The following is a 6,983-nucleotide window of genomic DNA, read 5'->3' on the forward strand; positions in this document are numbered from 1 at the left end:
GCTGCACCCAGAAGTTTGGCACCTAGAGGGCCTTTTTTTTTTTTTGTAGAGTAGATTATATTTAAGTAAAGATATCTGCTTCTCCTCATAGTTTCCAAAGATCTCATTGTTATCAGTAAAAGGAGAAATTCAAAACTAAATAAACGAAAGACATAAACAGGTATTGGCAATGTATTAGTTGAGCAGGTAGTGGATTCATTGTCCATTATACTATTAAAAGCATAAATAAACAAATAAAAGAGCCATTCGTGAAACAATGACAATAATATTTTATGAACCAAGGACTATGGTTAATACAATTCTGTTCACTTAATAAATAAAACAAGTCAAAGGCAGCTTGACTTGTTGCACATCAGTGTGGCTCTGTGCCTTGCCCTTTGCCATACCAGCTCTTCAGCTCAGTCCAGGATGACAACTTGGGTGAAGATATTTCTGAATTAGGATATCTAGTCTTCTACTTTGGTCGCAACACAAGTGAGAGAGAGTCATATGGATGATCTTGCAAGGTTTCAGGTCAGGTGCCTCCTTCCTAAGGAATAAAGGTGTGCACATGTCAGAAGAAACATTAAAATTGTCCTTGGAGAACATGAGCTCAAGGTCAGGAGTTTCCAAAGCAGCTCATTAAGCAGAGGGGGGGTGGGAGGGTCAGGGGTCTCATCACCAGGTCAGGACAGACAAGAACAGACGCAGGGCACCCTCCCTGCTGGAGACCCTCTAGAGCCAGACTCAAGGAATGCAACGGCAAAAAAACAAGCTTCGGGGAGACACCGCTCAGAAGATGGAAAAAGGCTCTTGTTCTGCGTAAGGTTCACAAGCAAACACTTTCTATATAAATCCTTGATGTGAAAGGTCTTCTTAAAACTAAGGAGCATGCCTTCTTTCTTATAGTAAGTGCAGGATGCGAAATACAATTTAACACCTTCGGTTCGTCATTCAGAGCATACATTTGTTCATTCAGCAAACATCTACCCACATTGTTCTTGGCACGGGGGTCACTGAAAGGAAAAGGGATGGAGGCCCAGCAGTTAAACAGCAGCAGACAGAATGAGCTCTGAATGGGACTTTTACATCCCTGGTAAAAGCCTGTCCTGTTGATCACTTCCCTTTCTCTCCCTAACTTTGAGTGTTTAATGTCGTATGTCTCAAAAAGTCTCCTGAACTGGAAGTCCTGGGTCACTTAGGATCTACTTCATTCAATTTCCTGTACTATACTTGTCCCAAATGTGAAAACCTTAAAACTCCCATCCGCATGACTTCTGGCCAGCAGGATACCTGATCCCTTTCCCAGAGTGTAAAATGCTACAGATGCTAATGATGATTCCTCCAAATTCAAAACAAACGCACCAGCAAGCCCCATTCGGTGCTGTCCATCCTGCCAAGCAAATTCATCATAGACCTTAGCCCAGTCGGTTATTAGGTTAAGGGTAATTCTTTCATGGGCTTGTTAAAGAGAAACAAATAAATTGGAGGCCATTCAAAGGCAGGGACTATCTTCTCAACTTCTTTGTAATTCCCTGTGCTACCCTAGGCCAATGCTTGGTTCACAGTTATCCCCTGATTGACAATTAGCTTTTGTTCATTTATCCCTTTTATGTGCTTTTCAAACAACAACAAAAAAAGAGGGCACTGTAATGAGGGTTTCATGAGCAACAGGATATTCTTGACATACTTTCCTAGAGGCATAGGACATTACATTTATATTTTTTAAAACTAGAGTACAACAATCAGCATGGATTTTAAAGGGAAAATGTAAAAATCAAAGACAACTCACACTTGCCACTGGGCATTTGAAGACACACTCATCTATTGATGAGCACTTGGGTTGCTTCCAGAGCTTGGCTATTGTAAATAATGCTGCAAAGAACATAGGGTGTACATATTCTTTTGGATTAAAAGGACTACATACATTTAAAGAGCATTTCCAAGTATCTGACTTTGAACAACTGGTTGTCTCTTAGAGAAGCTGAAAACTCAGGAAGAGAACCAGGTTTGGAATGAAAGATTATGAGCTCGCTTTTGAACCTGATGAGTCTGAATTGTTTGTGGAAAATCCAAACTGAGATGTTCAACGATAACTAGATATATAGGCAAGACATTTGACTATGAAACTATAAATTTAGAAGCTAACAAACAAAAGTAGATTAAAAAGCTGTGTTACATACATAGAATGGAATATTACTCAGCCATAAAAAGGAATGAAATCTTACCATTTGAGACAGCATGGATGGACCTAGCAGGTACTATGCTAAGACAAATACCATATAACCTCACTAATATGTAGAATCTAAAGAAAAAAATAAAGGAACAAAATCTCATATATCTGTCCTGTTCATATATGTATGCCACCGGTCTAGCACCTTCAAAGCATTTGAGTTTGAAACCCTCAATTAGGAGCCATACCTGTTTTTTCCTGCCCCAGAAAAAAAATGGATTGGGTTAGTCTAAGTTCTAAAGCAAGTGCCTCTGGTTTCCCTGTGCATGGCCAGAGAGTAAGCCTGGCAGTTTCCTCCAAAAGGTGGTCTTTCATTTTTTATGAGTATCTGAGAAAGGAGACACCTCGGGGACCACAAACAATGTCTGCTTAACATACGAAATGTTCACAAAAACCTCATATGCCAACTGGTGTTTAATAATTACTTTAAAAATTATTCACAGTAACAGAAATGGAATGATTTAGTTCCCTAATGTGAAGAAACAAGTCCAGATTCTATGGCTCCTTTATTATTTTTTTTGTTTTGTTATGTTTTTATTGATTTTAGAGGGAGAGGAATAGAGAGATGGAAACATCAATGGGAGAGAATATGGCTCCTTTATTAAAGGTTGCTGTTTATCCTACCACATATATTAAGAACTGTAAGAAATGCAGGAGAATTAAGATACACTTTACTTCATATTTTGCCTGTAACAAAACCACCAAGCTGGATCGTTTATGTTTCAAGTGTTCCTTTTCACCCACCAATGGTTTCCCGCCTGAAATGTTCAGATATAGCCTTCCATATAAGTGAAGATTCTTACTAAGTTGACATAATTCCAACACAGCCCATTGGTTTGGACAATTCAGCGGAATAAAATCCAGTCATTAGGGGCTGTTTAATGAAACAACTGGTTGACTAAGCTGTTCACTTTTCACCTGGCTGTGTTAGTTTAATGTGAATGAAACATCGTTTTATCATCAGGTCCAGTGTAGAAAGAATCATTCCCTGCAAGGAAATGTGGTGTGTGTGTGTGTGTGTGTGTGTGTGTGTGTGTGTGTGTGTGTGATCTATATATGTAATATTTAGCCCAGAATGGTAACTTGTGAAGCAGAGCTCTTTCCTGTCTTATTCACTACTACTTGTCTAGTGCCTAGACTGTAAGCATTCAGAAAATAGTTGTTGAATGAGTTAATTAATGAAAAATATTATCAGTTGCCTATCTACCCAGGCAAAACATTTGTCTATAGAAAATTTGACTGGCCACATTTGATATTTCAAGATCTCCCAAGTAATAAAAACTCCTAAGTAATTACAGAACTGAAAAAGTGCTATTGGCCCCAGTACTGATTTGGGTTCAAGACAGTGGTTTCCAAACCTTAGCCTGCATCAGAATCACCTGAAGCACTGGTTAAAATGCATACTGCTGGGCCCCAGCCCTAGAGCTTCTGTTCACTAGGTCTGGGTAGGGCCTGAGAATCTGCATTGATAACACATTTCTAGGTGAAGCTGATGCTGGTGGTCCAGAGACCACATTTGGAGAACTATGAATTAAGAGGACCAGACTACTTGGTAAGAAGAGCCTTTTCTTTTGTTAACTGATAGATTTCCTGCAAAAATCATGTTTACAAGCAGATTTCTTGCACATGTAATATAACCTCATCAGTTCTCTGGAATTCACATTGTCTCCATTATTTTATATGGTATCCAACAGAAAATCTTTCTAGTCCAATTAGAACCTGTCAGTTAGATGTCAAGAAGAAATTCTGCAAGCACACCATTCTTGATACTGCAAGATTGTCCAAACATTCCCACTTTTAATTTGCTTTGCTAAGCATTAGTTCTTAGACTAGGTTTGCCCTCCACAGTTGTAAGACACTGTCTAGGTAACTTCTGTCAGTAAAAGCATTAACAAACTACAACCGCTATTTATCAAACTGAGGTGCATTAATAGTTAATACTTCCAAATAGTAACAAGCCATATGGACAAAATATTGCCACATTGATAAAAACTACATATATAGTAATATTGCTAAAGTTTCTAGCTTCATCTTTGGAGCCTAGCCAGTGGGACATACTTATCTTTGTTAAGGATTTTGCAGATGCCTCAAAAAGGCTAAATAATACTCATCTTTTAACGAAAGCACAACTTCTTGCAGGTTTTAGAAGTAGGAACCTATTAATGCTTTTTTTAAACAAACTTAGTGTTAAATAGATGGTAGGATCCTTAGCTGCTTCAGTGGAAAGTTTACCAAGAATTAAAGGACAGCAGCCTCGTAGATTTACTAACCCATGCCTTTCTCTCAAATGTATCACTTTCCTTAGAAGCTTTGCACATGTCAATAGTCAAGTAAAAGAGAGAAGTGAGCATTTAATCTGGTTATTCAAGAGAATCTCCAAAATTGTTCATGGTGGGAGTACGGGTGGAGAATGTCTGACGGAAGGAAGTCACTCTGCTTTTCTCCACAAAATAGTAGCTGAAAGGGCCACAGCTCTGCATTAGCCATGCCTGCACCTGCTCGGGAGAGTCCTCCCTCCCACCTGGGGGAAGTGCTAGCAAGAAATGATTTGCTTCAGATGCTGCCAAGGCTGAGTATCTGAAGACTGGTGTGAGATGCACGTCCAAGAAGGAAGCAGGTTTGGGGCAAGAGCAAGCATCTGAGGACAACACAGGAAGGCTTTCTGACAGCCCCTAGGTTGGAGATTTTCTCAAAAAAGATTTGCAAGATGCCAAATTAATCTTGAGGTTTCTTGCCTCACCTCCTTTTATGTCCTTCCCTGAGCATTCTTGTATAAACTTGTCCTCAGGACGTCTTTTTGCCTCTTATAAACTCCCACCTCTGGGTAGCCTTGGCACCTCTGCCTTACCCTGAGGCTCGTGAATTACTTGCCCATTTCCACATTTCCATGTTTAAAAACCCCCCTTTGAGGCAGGAATGCACAATCTCCTTTCTGGGTCAGGCAAAGGAAGTGTTCATTTCCAGGCCAAGTAGGTTTTCACTCTGGCTGCATCTCCTTTGTCCCAGAAGACCTTCCTCCCCTCTGAAAATGAGAAAATGAACTACCTTGACAATTAATTACCTAGCAAGGCCCAAAGTGAGAGATTCAATCTTTTGAAGAACCAGTTCCCAGACCATTTTGATTCAGAGCAAAACCCTGAACTGAATCCAGAGGGAAAACAGCCAGCACGCAATGCCGCACAGTGCACCTCTCCAGGTATTACTGGCCCCAAAACCTGTCTTTGCTTGGAGCGCTATAACAAAATACCATAGACTGGGTGGCTTAGACAACAGAAAGTTATTTCTCTTTTTTTGCAAAGTGGAGTGGCTGAAATTTTCCAAAACTTCAAGTGCTGGTTCTGGAATTGTTTAACAATCCCTTCTTCAATCACACCTCTCTTCTCTCATCTTACTATAACCAAGCCACTCTTTTAACACTTAGCTTAGAAATCGCCTCAGCTCAATATCCAGTTTCATTGCTTAAAAGTTCTGCCTTCCATAAAACACTAGACCATGAACACAACTCGGCCAGCGTTTTGCCACTTTGTAACAAGGATTGTCTTTCCTCCAGCTTCCTGTAAAGTGTTACTCATTTCCAGCTGACCCCTCACCAGGATGGCCTTTAATGTCCCTATTTCTATCAACATTGTGTCTGTGATTATGTATTCTCTGAGAAGATGGAAGCTTTCTCTCCAGCTCTGCTTTTTCCTGTCTAAAGCCAGGGCAGCAGGGCCTCCAGGCTGCAGCTGGCTCAGGAAGAACACCTTGGAGGCCATGTCCCAAAGAATCCAGGAGTCCTGCCAAAGTGGCACCAAGTGGCTGGTGGAAACCCAGGTGAAAGCCAGGAGGTGGAAGAGAGAGACACAGAAGGGCAGTAGCCCCCAGCTCCCAGCCTGAGCCAGAGGGGCACCCCGCTATCTGGAACCACTCCTGCCTGCTCAACTCTGGGCCTCTGAGACAGGGAGCGTCACCGCCTCTCCATCCAGAAGGGCCGACCTGCCCACCCACTGCAGGGGTACAGGAGGGAGGCCACCTTCTGGAGACCTTGTTTCTCTATAGGGCCCTTTTGTTCCCTCCGTGAATCTGACAGTGACCTAGAGCCTGTGGGGGCAGGAATCCAGCATCTCCAAGAGCTTTCCCAGGAGCTGGATGAGGCCATTATGGCTGAAGAGAGCTCTAGTAGTGCCATGACCATTTCTCATTTGTGACTGAGGACAGTTCCCTTCAGGCAATGCCCTTCTCCTCAGCACCCACTTCTTCCTCCCTTCCTACATGAGCACATGTGCATATCTGGAGGCACGTTAAAGAATTAAGTCTTCTGGAAAAACCCACAGAGCTGATGCTCAGCAGAGTAGGAAGTGTGCAGTCTTTCGACCAGTCAGACCAGAGCAGCTGACCTTATTCACCTCACTTTCCAGCTCCTCATTTTGGGGGAAGGCTATGGTGTGCTCACTTCCCCTACCTGGAGCACAGTGAGGAATGGAGCTCTGTCTGGCAGGAAGCAAGCCATGCCTAACCCCCATGCGCCCACACCTAGGATCCGTGCCTCCCCTTGAGTTCCTGGAGGAAGCCCCCAGGAGTTAGCAGTGCCCCTGGGCCACTGCAAACAAGGACCTGACTAGCAAAGGCTCAGGTGAGGGCTGCTCAGGGGCCTCTGATCTCCTGCTCCAATCACATCTGAGCCCTGCAGAGACCACCTGCCACAGCCCAAGAGTAACTCAGGGAGACCTGGGAGGGAGAGGGGGATTGTTCACTGAACACCCCTTTTGGGCTTTGAAACACACCCCACACT

General features: G+C 42.6%; 1 pseudogene; it reads left to right on the forward strand.

The window, feature by feature from the left end:
* Window positions 1–6,399, forward strand: part of LOC107535941 (protein PIMREG-like) — a 73,050-nt pseudogene extending 66,651 nt beyond the window's left edge.
* The last annotated feature ends 584 nt before the right edge of the window (window positions 6,400–6,983 follow it).

Source organism: Miniopterus natalensis, chromosome 7, assembly GCF_054644295.1.
Source record: "Miniopterus natalensis isolate mMinNat1 chromosome 7, mMinNat1.hap1, whole genome shotgun sequence".
NCBI classification, from domain to species: domain Eukaryota; kingdom Metazoa; phylum Chordata; class Mammalia; order Chiroptera; family Miniopteridae; genus Miniopterus; species Miniopterus natalensis.